The sequence below is a fragment of the Schistocerca piceifrons genome, chromosome 4 (assembly GCF_021461385.2).
Source record: "Schistocerca piceifrons isolate TAMUIC-IGC-003096 chromosome 4, iqSchPice1.1, whole genome shotgun sequence".
NCBI lineage: Eukaryota > Metazoa > Arthropoda > Insecta > Orthoptera > Acrididae > Schistocerca > Schistocerca piceifrons.
Genome location: NC_060141.1, coordinates 438,684,954 through 438,711,460, shown reverse-complemented (window position 1 = coordinate 438,711,460; position 26,507 = coordinate 438,684,954).

Genomic DNA, 26,507 nt, shown 5'->3' with positions numbered 1-26,507 from the left:
CTTCCTAGGTTCTGCCGATTTGGAAAAAGCGTTAGACACTTTAAAACAGTGCTGGATGTTCAAAATTCTGATCTATGGGGAAAGGCGAGTAGTTTAAAATAAGTAGAAGTACAATATGACGGAAGATAAAGGACGAAGTGCTCAGATTTAAAAGGAGGTAAGACAGGCGTGCAGTGTTTCGCCTCTACTGTTCAAGCTGTACTCCGAGAAACCAATGACTGAAATATAAGAAAGGTTCAAGAGTGAGATTAAACTTCAAGGTGAATAGATGTCACTGTTAAAGTTCGCTGATGACATTTCTGTCCTTAGGAAGGCTGTGAAGAAATACAAGAGCGCCTGAATGGAACCAATAGTCTAACGAGAACAGAACGTAAACTGAAGAAGGACGAAAATAAGAAAAGTAGTAGATATAAGAATATCAACATCAGAACTGGTGACTACGAAGCAGACGAAGACCTTGGAAGCAAAGTAACCCATGACGGAAGAAGAAAAGAGTTTATAGAAAGCAGACTAGCAGAACAAAAGAGGGCATTGTCGGCCAAAAGATGTCTACTAATGTCGAACACAGGCTTAATTCGTGAAAAAAGTGCTCCTGGGAATGTACCTTTTGGACCGCGTCATTCTATGTCAGTGAGCGATAGACTGTAGGAAAACTGGAACAGAAGATAATCGAAGCGTCAGAGATATGGTACTATGGAAAAAGGTTGAAAATTTGGCGGAATGATAAGTACGAAATAAGGAAGATCTCGGCAGCATCGGCGAAGAAAACACTGACAAGAAGACGGAAGAGTATGATAGGACATGTGTTAAGACATCAGGGAATAACTTCCATGCTATTAGAGGTAGCTGTAGAGGGAAGAAACTGTAAGGAAAAACAGAAATTGATATGGATACAAGTAATTTAAGAAGCGGGTGCAAATGCTACTCTGAGTTGAGGAGGTGGCACAGGACAGGAAATCGAAAGTGACAGCACCAAACCAGTCGGAAGACTGATGAGTAATAAAGAGAAACTCAGATTTTATCAATAATGACAAAGGCCATGTAAGCTGAGGAAATCTAGTTGGAAAAGCAAGTACCCCTATGAAAGATTAGAAACATTTTATAGAATTATTACTGCCGCAGATAAGCCATGCAATTGACTTGTGAGATTTGTGAGCTACTATTGATAGTGATTGGAATTTGCTCGAAAGATTTATTGTGGGCAATATATTTATGTTTGAATTATCTAAAAAAAAATTGCCTTTGAGGATGGGCGAGGATGGTGACTGTTACACGAAGTACCTACTACTGCCAAGGAATATGAAACCACTCAGGTTCGTGATTTATACTCAGAAAGCTAGATTCTGAGGTATCGAGAGTGAAATTTCGGTAGTGACACGGAGGCAGACTAACCGCCCCACCGTTCAACAGGGTCACCCTGTGACGAAATAGATAGTTGAGTAAGCTACTGGCGGTTGGCATTGCGTTATACTTTGAATGAATTGTTAATAAACAGTGGACGAAACTATGATCGATTGGCATTGCACGATACTTTGAATCAGTTGCTATAATACGTAGTATAAAGTTTCAGGAAACTATTCCGTTTCAATCGAAAATAATTTAAAGAAGCTGGGAAAGACACATACCTCTGTTAAACGACTTGTTTCCAAGCACGAGAACTTCAGGGATTGGACAAAAATTTGGAAATACCAGAAAACATCACATTATCGTGACTAATATGGTGAACCGTTTGCATGCAAGGCAGCTTATAGTCGTCTCGGAATGAATAAAAATAGATCCTGCATGATTTTCAAGGAAACCTTATCCATTCTTCCTACAAAATAGTGGAAAGTTCGGGAGACAGTAATGGATGTGGACAGCGACATACAGTTCCGCAGTGACTTTTGCGGCTGTTGTCTTCTTCTTTTGCATCACGGTCGTCTTTAGTGATCGTCCGTCCCCTCAATACTCAATACCCACTTTCTCCCGCAGTGTGACTTAGTGAATCATGTTTTCACACTTTCCCTAAATGAAGTATAACTTTTCGATACGTTGTCTGTTGAAACATCAAACATTTCAGCTCTTTTGGTTACGGAAGTACGCACCATAAGGTTGCCATCAAATTGCCCAAGTCCAAATTCACTTAGCTCCGACACAATACACTCGCAATTGCTCAGAACTCTCCTATAACTACGACTGCCACTTGTAACATATTGAGAACATTGTACCGGTGCCGTGCGTGGTCACATCAAACAAGGCAACCTGCAGACCTGACTATCTTCTACATTTATATTCATGCATGCCTTCTACCCTGAGTTTCTTTATTTCCGTCCACTCCATGTACAATAGGTCACTTGCACCAGAAGACGTTATGTTAGCTGATTGGTGAGATAGGCGGCCATGTTACATCGGTAGGTCATCTCACATACTGACATTCAGTGTGAGTGGCTCGAAGACTAATCACATAATAGAACCCAGTAGCCGGCCGGAGTGGCCGAGCGGTTCTAGGCGCTACAGTCTGGAACCGCGCGACCGCTACGGTCGCGGGTTCGAATCCTGCCTCGGGCATGGATGTGTGTGATGTCCTTAGGTTAGTTAGGTTTAAGTAGATCTAAGTTATAGGAGACTGATGACCTCAGCAGTTAAGTTCCATAGTGCTCAGAGCCATCTGAACCAACCAGAACCGAGTATGTGGTTCTCAACAGCGAGTGTTCATCAGAGACAAGGGTATCGTCAGGAGTGCCCCGGGAAAGTGTGATGGGACCACTGTTGTTCTCTGTATACAGACACAAATGTTTTGGCGAACAGTGTGGGTAGCAGTCTGTTTGCTGATGATGCCTTGGTGTACGGTATGGTGTCGTAGTTGACTGGCCATTGGAAGATACAAGACGGCTTACTGTTAGACTAAATTTCCAGTTGATGTGATGAATCGCAGTTAGCCCTAAATGTGGAAAATTGTAAGTTAATGCGGTTGAGCAGGAAGAACAAACCTGTCACGTTCGGTTACATTTTTACCAGTGCCTAGATTGGCACAGTCAGGTCGTTTAAATATCTGTGCTTAACGTTGCAAAGCGATATGAGGTGGAACGGACATGTGAAAACTGTTAGGGAAGGCCAATGTCGACTTCAGTTTATTGGGAGAATTTAAGGAAAGAGTGGTTCACCGGTAAAGGAGACAGCATATAGGACGTTGGTGTGACCTATTCTTGAGTGCTGTTCGAGTGTTTGGGATGCGTACCAGATACGATTGAAGGAAGATATTGAAGCAGTTCAGAGGAGGGCTTCTAGATTTGTTACCTGTAGGTTTGTACAAAACTTGTTACGGTGGTGCTTCGGGAACTGAAATTTCAATCCATGGAGGGAAGGCGGCGCTCTTTTCGGGAAACACTGTTGAGAAAATTTAGAGAAACTTCATTTGGAAGCTGACAGGTCGAAAGATTCTGCTCGCGCCAAAATACATCGCGCGTTAAGGACCACCAAGTTAAGATACTAGATATTAGGCCATGTACGGAGGTGTACAGACAGTGGTTTTCCTCTCGCTCTATTTGCGAGTGGAACAGGACGAGAGGGTACCCTGCACAACGAACCTTACGGTGGCTTGTGTAGTGCTCGTATCTATGAAGATGTAGACGTAGATTCAGCCACTTGACGTTTCTTCATCGTCAGTCGTCAAGTAGAAGATGTGACTGCTTTTCCTTAGTTTCCACTCCCTCTGAAATAAGAAGAAAGATGAAATAGGTACTCTTGTTTTCTTAGGAAACCATTTCTTGATTTCTGTCGTCCTCTTCACGGTAGACTACCATAATTCCCAAAGAAATCTACTATCTTTTACGTAACTGCATGTAAATAAAGAGCTGAAACACTCCAGTAAAATAAATATCTGTTCAGTATGGGATTGGCGATACTGTGGGAAAAAAGGCGTTATGCAACTGCCTACAAGCAAACGTTATTTGCAATTCCTGGTGGCTATTCTTATACAATGGTAGGCCTGCCGTATAAGCATTTGTTACCTATTACTCACATAAAAATAAAAATTTAAATTTTTATGTCATAAGCGAAATAGCTACTCCAGCCTGACTACGAACTATTATCGATGTGTGACCCTTATTTAAAGTGTTGGTGAATGAAAGGACAATACTATAGTAAGGTTATTGAATACCATCTGCGGTGGTGAGCAACATTAGGACGTATAATCATTCATGAGTCATTTGGCTGACCTTTAAATGAAGTTAGCTATCTCTGTTAACCTAATAGGTACGACAGACTCATTGACGGGAGCATGACTGAGTCACGTATTTTTCAATATTAAGTAAATGACCTGTCCTTATGCAAATGGTCAGTATAACTTTATTATCTCTTAAGCAAATCTACATTTTTGTTTCTGGAGAAACAGACTTTCTCTAAGATATTTGATACAAACTGTGGCTTCAGAGATTTCATAAGAAATGATTTTAATACACAAAATACTTCACTCACACCAAAATTATTGTTCATTCATACAATTTTTTCATTTATTTTGAGTAAATTTCATCCGTAATAGGATGTGTGGTTCTATTTCTTCAAATATCATACTAGATTTTAATAAGTATGTGTGTGTGTGTGTGTGTGTGTGTGTGTGTGTGTGTGTTTGTGTGTGTGTGTGTCTGTGTGTGTGTGTGTGTGTTTGTGTGTGTCAATACATAAGCTGTAGCATTAGACCGAAATGTAGGTTCTGCATGTGACAAAATATGAGATGTTTCCAACATTCTGACTGCAATGTGTTGTTTTTATTTCCAAAGGCAGCAATGTTTAACATATGTATACGTCATGATGAACAAAATCGATGCATCAGAAAACAATTTGCTGCCCTGAATAAACAGTCGCACAGACAGTAAATCCGGTGAAACACGTTTAAATGCAAATAACACAGTTAATGGATTCGAGATAGGAAAAAAGTGTATATCTACAGAGCCGTGGCTGGAGCATGAGAGACGGACTCAGCGTGGTGGTGACATTGTTACCGGAGAGAAATACATCCTTCAACAGGATTTTCCCAGAACTTTAACCAGTTTCAACGAATTCAAGAGTACGTTGGTAGAGACATATGCTAGTTTCTGTAAAAAGAACTATTTGTTTCTGAATCAGCAATAAAACAAAGTTACTTATCACCTTCAAAAATTTAATGCAATTCGTTTCGCATGTGAATATTCTTCTCGAGACAGTAAAGTTGTAATCTACCTAATACGTGATCATAAAGCTGTCCATACGTGCTATGAAATCCAGTCCCCTATGAACACTAAAACGTTTTGCGTGAAATAAATTTGAAGACACTATGTATACAGAAAGTCGTCGTTGACTAATTCTACTTGAGGAACTCGGGAAATACGATTGCAATACAATATTTCACTGTCCTATACCAACAGTATTCACTTTTTTTTCAAACTTTTTGCAATATGTCAACCGCGCACTACAAAATAATTGTAAACAATCGTTAACAGATATTGTAAGATACGAGCCGTATCATTCTCTGTAAAACTGGTTTGTCGTTGAGGTGTCAGACAAGTATAGTACGTTATTATCTCCTTCATGCCGGTGTAGCGTTTAAATACAGTTGCGTCCACGTGCGACAAACTGTAAGAATCGCATGCCGACCACTTTACACATCTGTTAACAAGAAATCCGTTTACTGCAGTGACAAGGTACTTCTCCTTCATATGTTAGCTCGTTCCCTACATTTAGCAAACACGGCTGCTGTTCTAACAGAACAGAGCTATACGAGGCCTGATCCTCCTACATTTGATCTGACTTACCTCAACGTTACATGAATACTTATAATTTAACGTATATTCGAAAGGATGGTGCAACTTGGCATTTTTCACATCGAAGTATCGTTGTCAGAAGTGAAAGAGGTGGTAAGTGTCACAAAAAAATTCCAGTACCGACTGGGGGTGAACCCCGTACCTTGGCGTCTGGACCTGCACTTACCCACATTCTCTGGATCAAAATTGTTGTGCACAAGGCATATGTGCAGACACACGTGCTGCCGTAATACCAAATAGCCAGCCATCCTCGCACTGTACTATCTGAAGCCATTAATACGAAGAATCGATAAAATATGGGGAATATATGAACTGTGCGAATTTCATACAGCTGTATGTTAATTTTTTACTAAATGAACGCTCTTATTTCAACATAAAACAGAGAAAGACCAAACAGGTTTTATAAGACCACTGAATCGCAAGACTTTAATGAATGGAGGCTTCATCTGTTTACCTAGTTTTTCGTTTCTTTCAGTTGATCTCTCTTGCACCTAATATTGCTTAGACATTTTCTAACAAATAATATCACACTGTTACATAAAATAACCGTAAAAGTAATAACAGTTATAACATCGACTGATACAGTCACAGTAATTAACGCAAAATGTACAGTACTGGAAGCTGTATTAACGTTGGAATAAGTTCATTTCTCAAGGTGTAATACGGCTGTTAAACGAAAATATGTATGTGCTAATAACAAAGTAGGAAGAATAGATTCTGCAGGAAACATTACTTTCACCAAGGAATAACGACAAGTTTAACGGAAAAGTAAACAAAATAGTTAAGAAAACAGGCAACCATGGAGTAGAAACGTACTGAGAAGGAGAAGTCTTTTCTGAAAGTATTTGTATGGAGTGTAGCCATGTTGGAAGTGAAACATGGATGATAAATGTCTTAGACAAGAAAAGAATAGATGCTTTCGAAATGTGGTGCTACAGAAGAATCCTAATTATTAGATGGATAGATCACGTAACTAATGAGGAGGTACTGAATAGAATTGGGGAGAAGAGTAATTTGTGGGTAATCTTGACTAGAAGAAGGGAGTTAGTAGGACACGTTCTGAGGCATCGAGGGATCACCAATATAGTACTGGAGGGCAGCGCGGAGGACACGTTCTGAGGCATCGAGGGATCACCAATATAGTACTGGAGGGCAGCACGGAGGGCCAAAATCGTAGAGGGAGACCAAGAGATGAATACATTGGGTACTTGGATATGAAGAAGCATGCACAGGGTAGGGTAGCATGGAGAGCTGCGTCGAACCAGTCTCTGGACTGAAGAGCACAACAACAGAGAAAATAATAAGAATTTGGAACGAAAAGATTATTGAACGCAGCATCGTAACCGTAAGGTTAGGAAGAGGAATCAAAAACATCTAAGTCATCGCATCTGCTGTAAAACAAATAAATCTTCTGGAAGAAATAGCTATCAGAACTGGCTTAAGAATTTCTGCAGGAAAAATTAAAATTTGTAACAAATGTTAAGGATTCTCCAAAATTTCTAAAAATAAATATTGGCCAAATAGAAAGGGTAGGAAAATTCAAACACCTATGGGAGATAATCCAGGAAAATAATTTGGAAAAACACGCAATAGAGGAAAGGCTGCTTAAAGTGTAGAGGGAATGTGGCATTACCGAAGACCTCTGAAATAAAAAACTTCCTATCCAAAAACGAAGTTCATATCCAAAAACACAGTAGTGAAACCAGAGTGCCTACACGCAAGTGGATGCCTGGCTTTAAACTACAATTTAGATAAATTAAAAGTACTAGAGATGAGAATTATAACGAAAATATTAGGACCACAAAACACTGCGAAGTAATTCTGAAATAAACCAAGATATAGAAATCGTTTCAAACATAATGAGGAAAAGAAGACATGTTTGTTGACATCTATTTCTAAAGCAAGACAGTAGATTAACTACTAAGATTTTCAAACATTTGTGGGGTAAAAGTCCACAACAAGCTGGCTCAACGAAGTAAAAAAGGATTTAGAAAGAAACAATATAAAAATAGAAGATATGAGCAACAGAGAAGCCTTTCAGGAAGAAGTATTGAAAATGGAAGTATTCCAAAGCAGGGTAGCTAGGAAGACTAGTTCAAGATTGTCTTAAAACAGAAAGATGAAACATAATGAACAGAGAAAGACGTACTGAAAAAAAGAAAAGAACGAAGACTAGAAACTGGAACTTTGTCCTTTGATGGCCTATTCGCAATTTGAAAAAAATTAAAAAACTTCAGTCTAAATAATTTATTGGTGGCCAACTACTTTGCTCTGTTGATGAATTTCTTAGCAGAACCCGTTGAAACCGATTGATGCTTGCATGTAATTAATAATATCACATAATGTGAATACTGGACAGAATCCGACTTCTGTACAAATTTTGTGCAGTAATGTGTTCATTGTAAATATGTGCTGCAAAATTATTCCCATTGTTTTAATTTGATAACGCGTTGCTACAATAGCGTAAGAATTATTTCACGCAACTAACCTAATTGAAACATTTTTAAATGTAAATATGCCTAAGATTGTTTATTTTTTATTTTATTTCATTTGTTTATTTTTCTGATCTGTTCCACAGTCACAAGGCAATTACACGTGGGATGTTTTTCACATTATGTCCATTGTCCTGCCACCTACTGCAGGTACTCCATATCAGCAACTTCAGTAGTGATTCGACAACGTGAGAGAGCAGAATGAGGCGCTCCGCGGAACTCACGGACTTCGAACGCGGTCAGGTGATTTGGTGTCACTTGTGTCATACGTCTGTAAGTGAGATTTACACCCTCCTAAACATCCCTACGTTCACTGTTTCGGATGTGATAGTGAAGTAGAAACGTGAAGGGACACGTACAGCACAAAAAAAGCGTACGGGCTGACCTCGTCTGTTGTCTGACAGAGTCCACCGACAGTTGAAGAGGCTCGTAATGTGTAATAGGTAAAAATCTACACAGACCATCACACAGGGGTTCCAAACTGCATAACGGTCCACTGACAGTACTATTAAAGCTAGGTAGGAGGTGAGAAAACATGAATTTCAGGGTCGAGCAGCTGCTCATAAGCCACAAATCGCGCCGATAACTGCCAAACGTTGCCTCGCTTGGTGTAAGGAAAGTAAACACTGGACAATTGAACGGTTTGAAACCGTTGTGTAGAGTGACGAATCACTGTACGCAATGTGGCGATCCAATGGCAGGATGCGAGTATGGCGAATGCCCGGTGAACGTCCTCTGCCATCGTGTCTAGCGCCAACAGTAAAATTCGGAGGTGGTGTTGTAATGGTGTGGACTTGTATTTCATAGAGGGGGCTTCCACCCCTTGTTGTTTTGCGTGGCACTGTCACAGCACAGACCTACAGTGATTTTTAATCACCTTCTTGCTGTTGAGCAGCAATTCGTGGATCGCGAGTGCATCTTTCAACACGATCGAGCACCTGTTCATAAAGCACGGCCTGTGACGGAGTGATTGCACGACAATAACATCGCTGTAGTGGACTAGCCTTTACAGTGTCATGACCTGATTTCTGTAAAAGACCTTTGGGATGTTTTTGAACGCCGACTGCGTGCCAGGCCTCAGCGACCGACATCGATACCTCTCCTCAGTGCAGCGCTCCATGAAGAATGGGCTGCAATTCCCCAAGAAACCTTCCAGCACCGGACTGAACGTGTGCCTGCGAGAGTGGAAGCTGTCATCAAGGCTAAGGGTGGGCCAACACCATACTGAATTCCAGCATTACCGATGGAGAGCGCCACGAACTTGTGAATCATTTTCAGCCAGGTGCCGGGATTCTTTTGATCACATAGTGTAATTTCAGGCCTATTACTCTTGAAACGCTGACAACATACTCAGTTACTCAGTCCCTTATTTTCGAAACGGATTTTCGTTAATATTCTTCCCAATCTGTCTTAATATCGTTTTCATCTGTCCAGCCTATTTTGAACAGTGCATTAGATTATTACACGCAACATGTAACAGGACCGAGCCTACTAAAGCATTTTTCTTAGCATCGACCAAAACTCTATTACTCACGTGTTGGTTTAGATTATTTGGCATCGGCGTTCGGAAACAATTTCGTAGTGGATCCTGCTGTGGTTAGCCTGAACAAATTAAATTTTAATTAATTAATGAGTAACTAAATAAATTAAATTGAGTGCATCAAATACCATTAAAAGTAACAAAACGTCGAGATGCGCAATCTACACAAACTGCGGATAATATTGTTTAGTATTGTTTTTGTTATAAGATAATTGTGTTGCCGGAATGTTGTTATGAATACCTATTTGCAGACACTGACACTTTCATAATGTTTCATAACTCTGTATTTATAAATTATTGTTTAATTTATTTATTTATTGCAACAACCAGGAAACCAATTCGTTTTAATCTGTTGAGTTCAGGAGCTACTTCATCACGAACGGCGTAAGCCACCAGACGTGCATGATAATAATTTGATTAAACATTGTCTTTGACCGCAAGGTGCGCTTGAAAATTCCTTGCATGTCAGATTGTGCTCTCGGATAAATGTCCCTGTTTTCCAGAAACTGATGATGCTGTCACGCGGAACTTGAGTCTCAACACATTGCGCATTGTCCTGCATATGTAAAATATTGGGATACGAGCGTAACAGAACAACTACGAATGGTACTGATGCAGTTGTATTTCGAAATTTTGCTTTCAAGGTACATGTGCCAAGAACAGATATACAGGGGGAGTCACCTAACGTTACCGCTGGATATATTTCGTAAACCACATCAAATACTGACGAACCGATTCCACAGACCGAACGTGAGGAGAGGGGCTAGTGTAATTGGTTAATACAAACCATTAAAAAAATGCACGGAAGTATGTTTTTTAACACAAACCTGCGTTTTTTTTAAAATGGAACCCCGTTAGTTTTGTTAGCACATCTGAACACATAAACAAATACGTAATCAGTGCCGTTTGTTGCATTGTAAAATGTTAATTACATCCGGAGATATTGTAACCTAAAGTTGACGCTTGAGTACCACACCTCCGCTGTTCGATCATGTGTATCGGAGAGCACCGAATTACGTAGGGATCCAAAAGGAAGGGTGATGGACCTTCGGTACAGAAGAGACTGGAACAGCACATTACGTCCACATGCTAACACCTTTTTATTGGTCTTTTTCACTGACGCACATGTACATTACCATGAGGGTTGAGGTACACGTACACACGTGGTTTCCGTTTTCAATTACGGAGCGGAATAGAGTGTGTCCCGACATGTCAGGCCAATAGATGTTCAATGTGGTGGCCATCATTTGCTGCACACAATTGCAATCTCTGGCGTAATGACTGTCGTACACGCCGCAGTACATCTGGTGTAATGTCGCCGCAGGCTGCCACAATACGTTGTTTCATATCCTCTGGGGCTGCAGGCGCATCACGGTACACATTCTCCTTTAACGTACCCCACAGAAAGAAGTCCAGAGATGTAAGATCAGGAGAACGGTCGTCATCGTAAACATGTCCCTGCAGATGCTGGCCTGCCGCGGTGGTCGTGCGATTCTAGCGCTGCAGTCCGGAACCGCGGGACTGCTACGGTCGCAGGTTCGAATCCTGCCTCGGGCATGGATGTGTGCGATGTCCTTAGGTTAGTTAGGTTTAAGTAGTTCTAAGTTCTAGGGGACTGATGACCTAAGATGGTAAGTCCCATAGTGCTCAGAGCCATTTGAACCATTTTTTTGCAGATGCTGCTCGCCGACCGTAGCCCGTGTTTGTTACAACACGCAACTGAACGTCGGAGGTTTCAAGCGACAACTTTAGGTTACAATATCTCCGGATGTAATTAACATTTTACAATGCAACACACGGCACTGATTACGTATTTGTTTATATGTTCAAATGTGCTACCAAAACTAACGTGGTTTCATTTAAAAAAACGTAGGTTTGTGTTAAAAACCATACTTTCGTGCATTTTTGTACGGTTTGTATTAAACAATTACACTAGCCCCTCTCCTCACGTTCGGTCTGTGGAGTCGGTTCGTCAGTATTTGATGTGGTTTACGAAATATATCCAGCGGTAACGTTAGGTGACTCACCCTGTATATTCGTCTCTGTAGGTTGTGAGGTGAGACGTGATTTCACGGAAGTGGTATGATTAATCAGTGTGACTGAAGAACTTAGAGGTTAATGTTCCTTAAGGGGGGGGGGGGGGAGGGGGTAGGACGTCAAACGGGCCGACTTGGAGCAGGAGAGGCATCACAGGACATTTTAATATCCAGTGTCTATACTTTTACAAATAAAGTCATAAAACTTTGTCAGCATCACCAGGAAGGATTCACTCTCATTTCAGTGGAAGTTCGAAAACCTAACAAAGTAATTTTTTTTACATGTGAAATTTCATCATTTTTTCACTTACTTATGGCTGCATTTGTTGCTATAGGTACACTTTTCTTCATAATTTAGAGAGATTCTTCGATGAATTTTGCACAGCATACATACGATACATACAGGTGTATGAAACTCTAGGATTTATTTAATTTATGAGAAAACGAATGATCTGTTATATTTTAAAATTCATGTTTAGAAAAAACACAAATTTAATAGTTAATTAACCCAATTTTTACCACAGTTTTTAATAGATGTGTGAATTATGAATCCTTCCTGGTCATGCTGACACAGTTTTATGAATTTATTTGTAAAAGTATAGACAATGGAAATTAAAATGTCCTATGGTGCCACTCGTGCTGCAAGTCGGCCCGTTTGACGTCCTATCCCCCTTAAGTTGCACCCCTTAAGGGAGAATAATTGTGTTTTGAAGGGTAGTTAGAAGTACTAGAGATGAGAATTATAAGGAAAATATTAGGTCCACAAAACACAGCGAAGTAATTCTGAAATATACCAAAATATAGAAAATGTTTCAAACTTTCATGCGTACAACGAATCTCTATTTTTAAGCTAACAATCAGGTTTTACACATACATTTACAAAAATCGTTTCTCAAAATGAGCCTTTCCCGAATCGGTACCTTCAGTACGATTAAGATGCCTGGTTTCTTAATCAGTACCCTCTATAGCTTGAGTTGGCCTTAGGATACGCAGTCAGCGATGACGTAATAAATCCATGGAATAATATGGCCAAACGTCAGAAAAACAAATTATAAACTCTCAACGTAACGTTACTTCTATAGTTACATGTAATAAATTACACATAGAAAATAAAATATAAATTCTTAACAAACTAAGTTGCTTGGATTGGCATATCGACATGCAGTTAGCTTGCACACAAATATCACAGAAATAATTCTTAATTTTATATTCTACACCACTGCATGGGTCGTTATCCAACCTTTACATTTTATACACAGAATCGTGGCTTCTTCCCGATTTTCCTTGCACAACTGACATAACAAATTCACTTTGGCATTTGTAGGCAGAATCAATACGCAAAGAAGTGGGATACGGAAGTACTAAGGAACGACGAGATACGTTTGAAGTTCTCTAACGCTATAGATACAGCAATAAGGAATTGCGCAGTAGGCAGTACAGTTGAAGAGGAATGGACATCTCTAAAAAGGGCCTTCACAGGAGTTGGGAAGGACAACATAAGTACAAAGAAGGTAGCTGCGAAGAAACCATGGGTAACAGAAGAAATACTTCAGTTGATTGGTGAAAGGAGGAAGTACAAACATGTTCCGGGAAAATCAGGAATACAGAAGTACAAGTCGCTGAAGAATGAAATAGATAGGAAGTGCAGGGAAGCTAAGACGAAATGGCTGCAGGAAAAATGTGAAGACATCGAAAAAGATATGATTGTCGGAAGGACAGACTCAGCATACAGGAAAGTCAAAACAACCTTTGGTGACATTAAAAGCAACGGTGGTAACATTAAGAGTGCAACGGGAATTCCACAGTTAAAAGCAGAGAAGTGAGCAGATAGGTGGAAAGAATACATTGAAAGCCTCTATGAGGGTGAAGATTTGTCCGATGTAATAGAAGAAGAAACAGGAGTCGATTTAGAAGAGATAGGGGATCCAGTATTAGAATCGGAATTTAAAAGAGCTTTGGAGGACTTACGGTCAAATAAGGCAGAAGGGATAGATAACATTCCATCAGAATTTCTAAAATCATTGGGGGAAGTGGCAACAAAACGACTAATCACGTTGGTGTGTAAAATATATGAGTCTGGCGATATACCATCTGACTTTCGGAAAAGCATCATCCACACAATTCCGTAGACGGCAAGAGCTGACAAGTGCGAGAATTATCGCACAATCAGCTTAACAGCTCATGCATCTAAGCTGCTTACAAGAATAATATACAGAAGAATGGAAAAGAAAATTGAGAATGCGCTAGGTGACGATCAGTTTGGCTTTAGGAAAAGTAAGGGGACGAGAGAGGCAATTCTGACGTTACGGCTAATAATGGAAGCAAGGCTACAGGAAAATCAAGACACTTTCATAGGATTTGTCGAACTGGAAAAAGCGTTCGACAATAAAAATGGTGCAAGGTGTTCGAGATTCTGAAAAAAGTAGGGGTAAGCTATAGGGAGAGACGGGTCATATACAATATGTACAACAACCAAGAGGGAATAATAATAGTGGATGATCAAGAACGAAGTGCTCGTATTAAGAAGGGTGTAAGACAAGGCTGTAGCCTTTCGCCCCTACTCTTCAATCTGTACATCGAGGAAGCAATGATGGAAATAAAAGAAAGGTTCAGGAGTGGAATTAAAATACAAGGTGAACGGATATCAATGATACGATTCGCTGATGACATTGCTATCCTGAGTGAAATTGAAGAAGAATTAAATGATTTGCTGAACGGAATGAACAGTCTAATGAGTACACAGTATGGTTTGAGAGTAAATCGGAGAAAGACGAAGGTAATGAGCAGTAGTAGATATGAGAACAGCGAGAAACTTAACATCAGGATTGATGGTCACGAAGTCAGTGAAGTTAAGGAATTCTGCTACCTAGGCAGTAAAATAACCAATGACGGACGGAGCAAGGAGGACATCAAAAGCAGACTCGCTATGGCAAAAAAAGGCATTTCTGGCCAAGAGAAGTCTACTAGTATCAAATACCGGCCTTAATTTGAGGAATAAATTTCTGAGGATGTACGTCTGGAGTACAGCATTGTATGGTAGTGAAACATGGACTGTGGGAAAACCGGAACAGAAGAGAATCGAAGCATTTGACATGTGGTGCTATAGACGAATGTTGAAAATTAGGTGGACTGATAAGGTAAGGAATGAGGAGGTTCTACGCAGAATCGGAGAGGAAAGGAATATGTGGAAAACACTGATAAGGAGAAGGGTCAGGATGATAGGACTTCTGCTAAGACATGAGGGAATGACTTCCATGGTACTAGAGGAAGCTGTAGAGGGCAAAAACTTTAGAGGAAGACAGAGATTGGAATACGTCAAGCAAATAATTGAGGACGTAGGTTGCAGGTGCTACTCTGAGATGAAGAGGTTAGCACAGGAAAGGAATTCCTGGCGGGCCGCATCAAACCAGTCAGTAGACTGATGACCAAAAAAAAAGGAAGTTTAATTTAGTTAAAACTTGTATATGTGTACGTTTTTGCTGAAGGTTTTGGAGTTGTTCAAGAGAAACGCATTTGAGAGTAACTTTTCTGCGTTTTTCTTGAATAATTAGAGAACTATCGCCTCTATAGACAAATTTAATGACATTAACTTTCCTAAGAGGAAGTTGACGCTCATTTATTCTGTAGGACTAATAGTTTGTGAATAGCGAGTGGGGGATAGTGAAAATCTTTCGCGTGGTATTTGATGTTGCAGGTTGCATGAAACCATTAGGAAGGGGGAGCTGAATACTCATCTTTGATGGCATTTCTATCATCATGGCCATAAGCCTCTTGCCTCAATAACATTTAGTGCTATGTCCATACATACTGATGTGGGGTTCGCGTTACTTCAGAAATAAGCAATGTTAGCTTGTTTCGTAACATTTCCAGGATTTGAAAATAGCCACAAAGATGCAGGTTCTTTGTAGTTGGGTTTTAGTGTTTTAAAGAAATATCTGTCCAGTTGCTATAGACGATGAGTTATGTGAGCAGGCATTAATAGCAGGATTATGCCGTAATCTTTGGCCAACTGAATTGCTTCTAAATTTGTAGTGTGTGTGCTATGTCCAAACAACAAAATTATTTCCTGGTTCCTTTTTTCTACTTTTGTACATTTTATGAAATGTTCTAACAATTGCCCAAACTGTTGTCATTTTATCTATCTGTTCGTCACGCTTTGCTTAAATAATAATATCTGAGGGATGAATCTGCCTGCTCCATTTATTGTATCATTACACATATACAAGTCGCTGTAAGACTCCTTTCTCCGCCTATGATTGCGACCAATTGGTGTTTGCCTTTTCAGTCAATCACGGTAGACGGTTTGAGAACAGTGTGGCCGAGCGGTTCTAGACGCTACAGTCTGGAACCGCGCGACCGCTACGGTCGAAGGTTCGAATCCTGCCTCGGGCATAGATGTTTGTGATGTCCTTAGGTTAGTTCGGTTTAAGTAGTTCTAAGTTCTAGGGGACTTCTGACCTCAGCAGTTGAGTCCCATAGTGCTCAGAGCCATTTGAACCATTTGAACGGTTTGAGAACAGTGGATAATACAGTTTCATCCATGTTATGTGGTTGGTCACTGGTAAATTTATATTCATGTAGTATTTACAGATATCTATCAGAAAGCTCATTAACACTCTCAAGTCCCCTCCTTCGTCCCATCAGTATTACATCCGGAACTCGCAAGGACAAACTGGGGTGAACTTAGACAACCTATAATACCATTTTTAACCGATATCCTTTTCGTCTTTATTTAAGCGAAGCTGTGGATGATACTTCTCAGCAAGTTCGTAGACAAGTTTCCTTAATTCAATAGTGCTAACTCCACAGAATACTGACTCTAAATTAATTATATGCTGTGCTAATGCATCTTCCACCTCTAATGACATTAATTATTTCTTACAAATTTTTATGCTTTATTTAAGCCCTTCAAATGTAGGCTTTGGTATATTATACCTTCTACATACGTCATTAAACCCAATTTCACCATTCCGATATTACAGTAAAGCTTTGTCCATATCTTCTTTTGAAACTGCATAACATAATTGGTGAAGCCTAGAATTAACCGGTGAAACTTAATATTTACATCGCAGTGTGGTAAAAGTCCGAAATTTCTAATTACGACTATATGCATAGATTTCGAGCTTCTACCAACAGACATTGGTAAATCTTAGGATTTACCAATGCAAACTGCTAAAAGCTGGATCGAAGACACCCGTCTCCGTCGTGCAGGTTCAGACCAGTTTCATTGTTGCCAATCTTGTGTTCTGATAAGTTTCTTTGTTGGCAATTATGAGTTCTCAGTCCTCTCACCGCTGCGTGGTTTCAGTGTCGAGCATCGTGCGTACGGTCATCTTTGCGACTCATTTTAGTGGTGTTACTTCTGCAGCTTTGCATCAGAATGAGTGATGTTATACGTAACAAATTTTACGAACTTTTAAGGGAATCAGTGAATAAGAAGGAGGACAAAAATTTTATGTAACTGCTGAAAAATAAACATTCTGTTACTTGAAGTGAAAAATTCTTTTCCAGTAAAAAATCTGTTCACTACAGACGTTTGAAGCGATATGATGTTCTCAACATCTGAGGTGAAGAGAAACTCATAGCACCGGCGTCTGCAGGTAAAGACAAAATTCGATGTAACGTTAGTTTTGATGAACTGTTTAACGTACTACATGAGACCCACACTGCTATAAGCCATGGCGGCCGGAGCCTGATGACTGAGGAGCTAATCGTAATTACAAGAATGTGACTTTTGAACCAGTCGTTGCGTATTTGAGATTACGTGAACCATGTCAGAAAAAGCAAAAAATATTGAGAAGTTGTACTGTAGTAAAACCTATCATATACAATAAAATGAATTCACGGTGCCAAATCACTTATTCGACATGGATGCAAGCCCAGGCATTAAGTCTAAGTTCGTGCTTGTCTGTCAAGATCATTTCATAAAATTTGTTATCCTCTGCACACTGTCTTCAAAAAGGGCTGATGAAGTAGCATACCATCTTTTGGACATTGTTATCACCTTTGGTGCCCCAGGTATCCTCCATTCTGATAATGGTAGAGAGTTTTGTAACCACGTAATTCGAAGTTTATTTGGGTTGTGGAGTGATATAAAGATAGTCCACAGGAAAAAAATGGCTCTAGGCACTATGGGACATAACATCGGAGGTCATCAGTCCCCTAGACTTAGAACTACTTAAACCTAAGGACATCACACAAGTCCATGGCCCAGGCAGGATTCGAACCTACGACCGTAGCAGCCGCGTGGTTCCGGACTGAAGTGCCTAGAACGGCTCAGCCACCGTGGCCGCTAGTCCACAGGAAGCGGAGGCACAGTCAGTCTCAGGATCAGTCGAAACAGCAAATAAGACATCGAAAATATGTTGTCAACATGGATGCAAATAAATGAAACTTCAAAGTGGTCTGAAGGATTAACGTTCGTGCAAGCAATGAAAAATAGGGCACATCATGATGGGATCAGATGATCATCATAGTAAGCCATGTTTGGGGTTCCAGTGAAAATGAGCATTGTGACCTCCGTTGTTGCACGTGATGGAATAAAAAATATAAATGCTGAAGAACACTTGGAAATAATTTTAAACACCAATTCCACTGACTCATAAGAAATCAAAATGACGGCCAAGGAACTGTTGCTAGTGAATCAAGTAGTGGAGCAGAAGGAACGGAGGTAGAAAGTGCGGCTGCAGCAGGCGAGGAAGCACCAGAGACACAGGATTTAACGACAGTTAGCAATGAGACGTCGGCACAAGCTGATGGTTGTGACGAGACCCTGACAACTTCCAACGGTGTTAATAAAGTGAAACAGATCTGTGAAGCTGCGAAAGAAGGTCTTCAGTTGCAAGTAAAGAAAAGAAAGCACCTCATGTAACAAAATTTCAAAATTTTCAGTTGGCCAGAATGTGAGAATTAAAGTGCTGGATATACAGGGTGAAAAGTATTTAAACGGAGAAACTCTGGGAGGTTGTAGGGGACATCATAACAAATATATTTCCCTAACGTCATTTTCTCCTATGAGGATTATTTAAACCGGTGTAGGTCGTATTAGGGTCTTCGGTTGTTAGAGGCCGTATTACGATCTTCAGTTGTTAGAGGGTGTATTACGCTCTTCAGTTCTAGGCAACTGCTGTCCACCAGTGTAGTAGTCCATTGTCTCTGTTTACTAATGGAGCGATACATCTGGGGTGAGTACACTGATATAGTTGGTGCGTACTACGTAGCGCACCACAACGGACGAGACACATAGCGGGTGTATCAACGGGTTTATCAACAATATCCTAATCACCGTATCCCGCATCATACGACCTTTGCTACTGTGTACCAATGTCTGCGTGAGACCGGGTCATCTAGCAGATTACCGGGACAGGGACGCCGTCGCATGGTAAGAACGCTGCAATCTGAGGAAGCAGTCTCGCAGCATGTGAAGCGGGATCCTTCAATCAGCACTCGTGCAATTGCACGTAACATGGGGACGAATCAGAGGAATGTAAGAACAGTCCATCGAGAGCAATTGTTACGTCCATTTCACTTACAGCGTGTCCACAACCTGGAACCAGTTGATTGTTCACCCGGAGCACAGTTGTCGCAGTGGTACCTGGAACAGTGTGAAATGCATCCTACATTTCCATCCTCTGTGTTGTTTACCGATGAGGCGACGTTCGGGCATGATGGAGTCTTCAACATGCACAATTCGCAAGTTTAGAGTGAGGATAACCCACATGCCACAGTTACTAGCGCTCATCAAGTGCGGTTCTTCGTTAATGTGTGGGTCGGTGTTGTTGGGGACTGTTTAATTGGGCCGTATCTGCTACGTAGACCATTAAATGGCAGGCACTATTACAATTTTCTCGCCAGAACATTGTCAGAATTGCTGGAAGACGTCACGCTCCGTACAACACAACGCATGTGGTTCCAACACGACGGGGCGCCGGCACATTTAAGTCGTCGTGTGCGTCGATTCCTGGACCGACGGTTCCCAGAAAAGTGGATTGGCAGAGGTGGTCCTGTACCATGGCCTGCTCCATCCCCACATATGTCCCCTCTGGACATTTTTTGTGTATGGAGAGATGCGCAACCTTGTTTACGTAACTCCTGTTGCATCAGAAGAGGATCTGGTTGCCCGGATAGTAGCAGCAGGAGGAACAATTCAGGACACTTCTAGGGTTTTTGCCCGTGTCAGACAGAACATGATCCGACGGTGTAACCTTTGTTTACGTGTCAATGGAGGCATTTTTGAAAATCTACTGTAATTGAAATTGAGTTGTGTTAATGCGTTGTGTCTTGGTCATAAAAAATGGCAAAGTGTTTGCTGGTTTAATTAATTTTCCGCCAGAGAAATCTTCCTCTGTCGGCTTAAATACTCATCATAGGAGAAAATGACAGTAGAGAAAAATATTTGTTTTGATGTCCCCTACAACCTCCCAGAGTGTGTCGGTTTCAATACTTTTCACCCTGTAGACAGGGCAAAAATGGATGCAATATCTGTAATAGCAGTAGTGATAAATATTCAAGATGACGAATTTTATTAACTTCGTACTAAAGTTCGTAAACTGATGTCATTGTACACTAGGAACCAATCTAAATTGAGCAAGGATAATTTTATCAACGTCGAAGTAGTAGCAAGAGAAGAAATTAGTCTACGGGAAGTGGTTTCCAAACAATCTTTTGTTGGAGGGCAAGGGTTGAAAAAGTGCAATTGCTTAAGAAAGTATTCAACTAAAAATGCTTGTGTAAACCGTCTTCCGTATTATGTAATTCGAAATGCCACAATAATCAGCCTTGTTGTAACAAAATTTAACGTTCACAAGGTTACATTTTTTACGTTTTTCACAAATATGGAATAGTGCTCATTGTAATCACATTGAAATGCAAGAATGTTTGAAATACATAACTTTACCATAAATACAAATTACTTCAATAAATGCTAAACTGATTTTTTAATGGATACGGTTTTACCAGTTGGCATCCTAAGATTTACCAACGTCTCTTGGTAAAATTTCGAAATCTATTCATGAAATAAGGAATTTCGGACTTTTACCACATCGTGATGGTAAGTCTTGGGTTTCACCAGCTAGTTTTAGGATTTATCAATCATCACTTTTACAGTAATACACACGTAGATAACTTTGGCTATGAGACGTCTACAGTTTTCTACCGTTTGATTATCCTTCAATGAATGACAGAGTACCATGAAAACAGAGGTGCCCAAATAAAATTTTTTTTCACCATGTTCTTCTATGAAACTGTTTACAAATGTGCGCGATAATGTAACAGAACAGCCAAACTTACTGATTAATAATTTCTGTAGCAAGAGCAGGCGGTATGTTCTCTTAGTTTTGCTTACTCTCACGACTATTTACTTCACTTTTGCAGCACTTGGCGGTGCAGTTTATAAACGTGGGACCAGATGTTACTGGAATGCGGACTCGGGATATGACACGACTAACGAAACTTTACCCTATCTATCTGAAATGGTACAGATTGATTGCAAATCTGTAAAAACATGAATGGTGTATGGTTTATTCTGTGAATGTGACTGCCAGTTCAGAGTTTCGAAAGACTGGTCTTACCTGTTTTTGGTGACAGACAGACCTTTTCGCTATTAGTCCATGTGAGCAGAGTTGATTTCAGTTAGCTAAGTTATGCACTGGACCGTTGCTTGGCAATTCACGTGCCTCTGTCTGCGGGTTCCGGTGAGTATTGCCATTCGCAGAGAGTTGAGATTCAGAATGTAAGATCATATTAATCTGCATTGCTTCAACTCTAGATTGAAGTGGAACAGAGGGCAGACTCCCATGTTTTGCGTGCGCCATGACCTGTGACAGTGTCGGCTTTACATTTGGCAGAAGAAGCAGTCTTTGTGACAAAGCGTGACATAACCCTTGACTCTAAAGTTCAGAGCGCCTGAATTCGCAGTGTAAGTGGCTGGGCTCCTACTGTCCTGCTTACGCTATGGTTTACATTTGTCACCAAAATGAGCTATGCCTGGCAGAACCCGGTCAGAAATAGTCGAGGTGAGTGTAGCAACAATAGGCACCCTAAAGTTCCGTGATGTCATGTAATTCTTCAGCTACGATTTCTTTAAAAACATCACTAAGACAATGACTGAGATGCGTTAGAATTTCAGCTAATATTACATTGTCAGCAATCATCTGAATAATGGCAACGAGAAGCATTTCGTCTTGTAAAGAAGCTCCAGAAGTGCAATTAAATTTACGGTTCCAGTCATGCCCTTGAGTTCAGCGATCCATTCATTGTAAGGCTGGGTACTGCACCGACGCGTAGAAATAAATTTGAAATGAGCAGCAGCTACATGAATCTGAATTTCAAAAACATTCATCTAACTTGCGGACGACTTCCTCATAGGGTATGGATTGGGGCTTTACTTAAGGGAACCATTTCCTACACAAGGTGCGAATGCTGCTCGAGCGTTATTCTTCTTGGTTTTCATCAAAAGAGTGGAAGGAAGGGGGAAGCACCTGACCGCCGGCATCTTTTTCTTCCACGAGTTTGGTTAAGCTTGCCAAGAAAGAGCGGATTTCTTGGCTCAGAAACAGCAGAAGCGTAGGCAAAATTTAATTCAGTGTATGTAACACATTTGGGCAACGGCCTTGCCGCAGTGGTACACCGGTTCCTTTGAGATCACCGAAGTTAAGCGCTGTTGGGCGTGGCCGGCTTTTGGATGGATGAGCATCCAGCCGCCATGCGCTGTTGCCTTTTTTCAGGATGCACTCAGCCTTGTGATGCGAATTGAGGAGCTACTCGACAGAATAGTAGCGGATTCGGTCAAGAATACCATCATAACGACCGGGAGAGCGGTGTGCTGACCCCACGCCCCTCCTATCCGCATCCTCCTCTGAGGATGACACGGCGGTCGGATGGTCCCGGTAGACCACTCGTAGCCTGAAGACGGAGTGCTTTTTTTATAACACATTTAGGAACTCTGTAAGAATAATGGAAGAGTGAAGGACAAATTTCAATCAGTTCAGCCCAAGGTGACACCAAGATGATTAGTTCATTATACAGAGATGTCGAATCTTCCTCCATTAATGCAAATAGTCACCAGAAATGTATGTTGTTTCCTTCGACGTGACGAGATGAATGGACACTCCTGCCTCGGGCATGGATGTGCTTGATGTCCTTAGGATAGTTAGGTTTAAGTAGTTCTAAGTCTAGGGGACTGATCACCTCAGATGTTACGTCCATAGTGCTCAGAGCCATTTGAACCATTTGAATCTTTGCAGCCTCTCGCTGTTTGTCTCTCTTCCGCTAGTACCTGAATACTGTATACACTAGCAGTAGGATAAGCAATAGCGCCACACGAGCTTCATAAGTCCCACTGCACTGACTACCATAAGCTTGGTGTGATCTGAGCCTAATCTGACGTTAATCTAAGGCGAAGGTCTGAATGCAGCAGCTTAAGGGGACGTGTGGCCCCATCACAATACTCCAGGCGGTATCGTGGTGCGAATTCAGCTCCCTCTGGTGTGTGTGTGTGTGTGTGTGTAGCGCCACCTGGAGGCATGTGTCGAGTTCTCTGTAGCAGCGGCTCGCAGCGGTCGGTTTAATGTCTCTTCTGCGGAAATGAGATGCAACTGGCGCGCAACAAGGCGTGTGAGGTCGAAGTTATGATCAGGGATGATATTACCCGAATTTGGGTCTAAATCTTCAAAAATAGTTGCCCTTTGTGTCTTTAAAGTGTTTCATAAATTCACATGCCTTAGCACTGAGCCATAGGCTATGTGATACAATGCAAGTGTAACGAAGCTACAATTATACTTTGTTAAGAGTCATTGAGAGCTAGAATCCTTAAGAAACCTCACAGATCATCAGTAAGAACAGGACAGAATTTATCATATACTTTTGTTTGTATCTGTGTTACTTTGTGATATTAACACAGTGTGTATGATCACAGGAACACTAAAACAGCGACCATACCTGTATTCAAAAAGAAAATTCCGTAGAATTATTAACCAAACGAGTTACTACACTGAAGAGGCAAAGAAACTGGTATACCTGCCTAATATCGTGTCGGGTCCCCCGAGCACTCAAAAGTGCCGCAACACGACGTGGCATGGACTCGACTAATGTCTGAAGTAGTGCTAGAGTGAAATGACACTATAAATCCTTCACGGCTGTCCATAAATCTTTAAGAGTACGAAGCGGTGGAGATCTCTTCTGAAACCACGTTGCTTGGCATTTCAGATATGCTCAATAATGTTCGTGTCTGGGACTTTGGTGGCCAGCAGAGGTGTTTAAACTCAGAAGAGTGTTCCCGGCGTCGTATTGTCCTGTTAGAAATTGCACAATTTCGTCGGAATGCACAACGGACATGAACGGATGCAGGTAATCAGACGGGATGCTCGTACATGTCACCTGAAAAAGAGTCGTATAAAGACGTAAGATGGGTCCTATATCACCTCAACTCCAGACGTCTTACACCGTTACAGAGCCTCCACCAGCTTCATCAGTCCCCTGCTGACATGCAGGGTCCATGGATTCATGAGGTTGTTTCCATACCCGTTCAACTCCATCCGCTTGATACCGTTTGAAACGAGACTCTTCGGACCAGGCAACATGTATCCAGTTATGAACAGTCCATTGTCAGTGTTGACGGGCACAGACGTGGTATAAAGTTTTGTGTCGTGCAGTCATCAAGGATACACGAGTGTGTCTCCGGTTCGGAAAGCCCATATCGATGATGTTTCGTTGAATGGTTTGCACGCTGGCACTTGTTGATGGCCCAGCATTGAAGTCAGCAGCAATTTGCGGAAAGACTGCACTTCCGTCATCTTGAACGATTGTCTTCAGTTGTTGTTGGTCCCGTTCTTGCAGGATCTTTTCCCGGTCGCAGCGATGTCGGAGATTTGATATTTTACAGGATTTCTTATGTTCACGGTACACCCTTGAAATGGTCGTACGGAAAGATCCCCATTTCATCGCTACCTCGGAAATGTTATGTCCCATGGTTCGTGCGCCGACAACACTACATTTAAACTTACTTAACCTGCTATTATAGCAACAGTAACGGACCTAACAACTGCATCAGACGCTTGTTGTCTTATATGTCCGTTGCCGACCGCAGCGCTGTATTTTGCGTGTTTAAATATCTCTGTATTTGAATACGCATGGCTATACCAGTTGCTTTTGCGTTTCAGTGTAACTTTGTATATGTCACTATCAATGTGGGAAGTTTCAAAGTACATCAATTTCTTAATCAGGCCTAAATTTAATGTGGACGTGTGCTATAAATGGATATGCTGAGCAGTTGTGAAGCGAAAACAGACGGCGGACAGGCATGTCCGTAATTTAGAAGAAATGGTTACTCCAACAGTACATATCTTCATGGAGTTATATGAAGAGGAGAGGCAAGGATATGACGATTAAATGTTAACAGAAGCAAATAGAGTATTAGCCGTCAACGGTATGTACCAAAATGAAATAGTTGCCAAAACAAGATACTTGATGATAAGATAACTAGAAAAGTGAACAGTACAGAAAACATTAACACTAAGCAACAGAAAATCCTTTACCAGTCAGCCTGGAATAATTCGTAATTACAATAAGAAGTTTAAAACGTAGATATCCAGAAGAAATGGGGCAAACCTAAAGTTATACTGTCAAACAATGGACCGCAATTCATATCTAAGGAATTAAAAATAGCAGCTCTTGGTATCAAAATCACCATACAACGTGGCAAGTAAACCATCTGAACGCTGTGTAAGAGGGATGTCATGTCTAACCAGAACCTACTATTCGTACGAGCACATTGCTTGTGGAAAAAGTCTCTAGTTGTTTGCAGTCAACTGCACTGCTTATGAAATAATGATAGCACACACTACTTGATGATGACAGATCTATCACACTGTGAAATTAGGGAGAACGTGAATTTACCTCCAAAGAGAAGAATCCAAGTTGAAAATTTCAAGGCAACAACCAAGAAATGATGTGAGATGGAAGCTGCAGCAAGGAACTGACGAAAGAACGGAAAAATGAACCCTTCAGAACGCCAAATATGAGACTGGGTTCCGGTAGAGACCCACAAGAAGTCTAGTGGGGAATCCAAAGAGACCGAAATGTTCTTAGACTTTTTTGAAGGAACTTCATATTATTGGGAAAATCTGTAACCCCTGTGTATAAATGAATCAAACGCGAATCAAACGAAAATTATGCAATTAGAAATGTCATTGAATTAAGAAAATATTGTAAATAAAGAAACTACGACAAAAGATAATTTATTGGGACAAGTTATTTATAAGGAAGATTTTGGAAACAAAATTTTACGAGAAGTTTTCAGTGTATTCTGTAAGTTTGTCGTTGGTCAGTGTAGTGATATTTACACAAGACTATGAATGAATTCCTGCTAGATTTGAACTAGCGCTGCAGATGAAACAGTTAGCCTAACAACAAACATCTGCGATTATTGGAATCGCCAGCCTTGATTGTTGAAGCATCATATATGGCACTAAGGGAGTGTTCATAGACATGGAGGCATTGCTTACAGGACATCTGTGCTGCAGGCGGAAACGACAACTGAATGTAGTGACGTTACGCTGTGTTATTAAACGAAAAGGTTGCCAGCCTTAAAAGTATATGGCTCTGTAATAAGAAAAGTTTTTAATAAAAAAATTTATTATTAGAACAGGGTAAGCAGATACAAAGG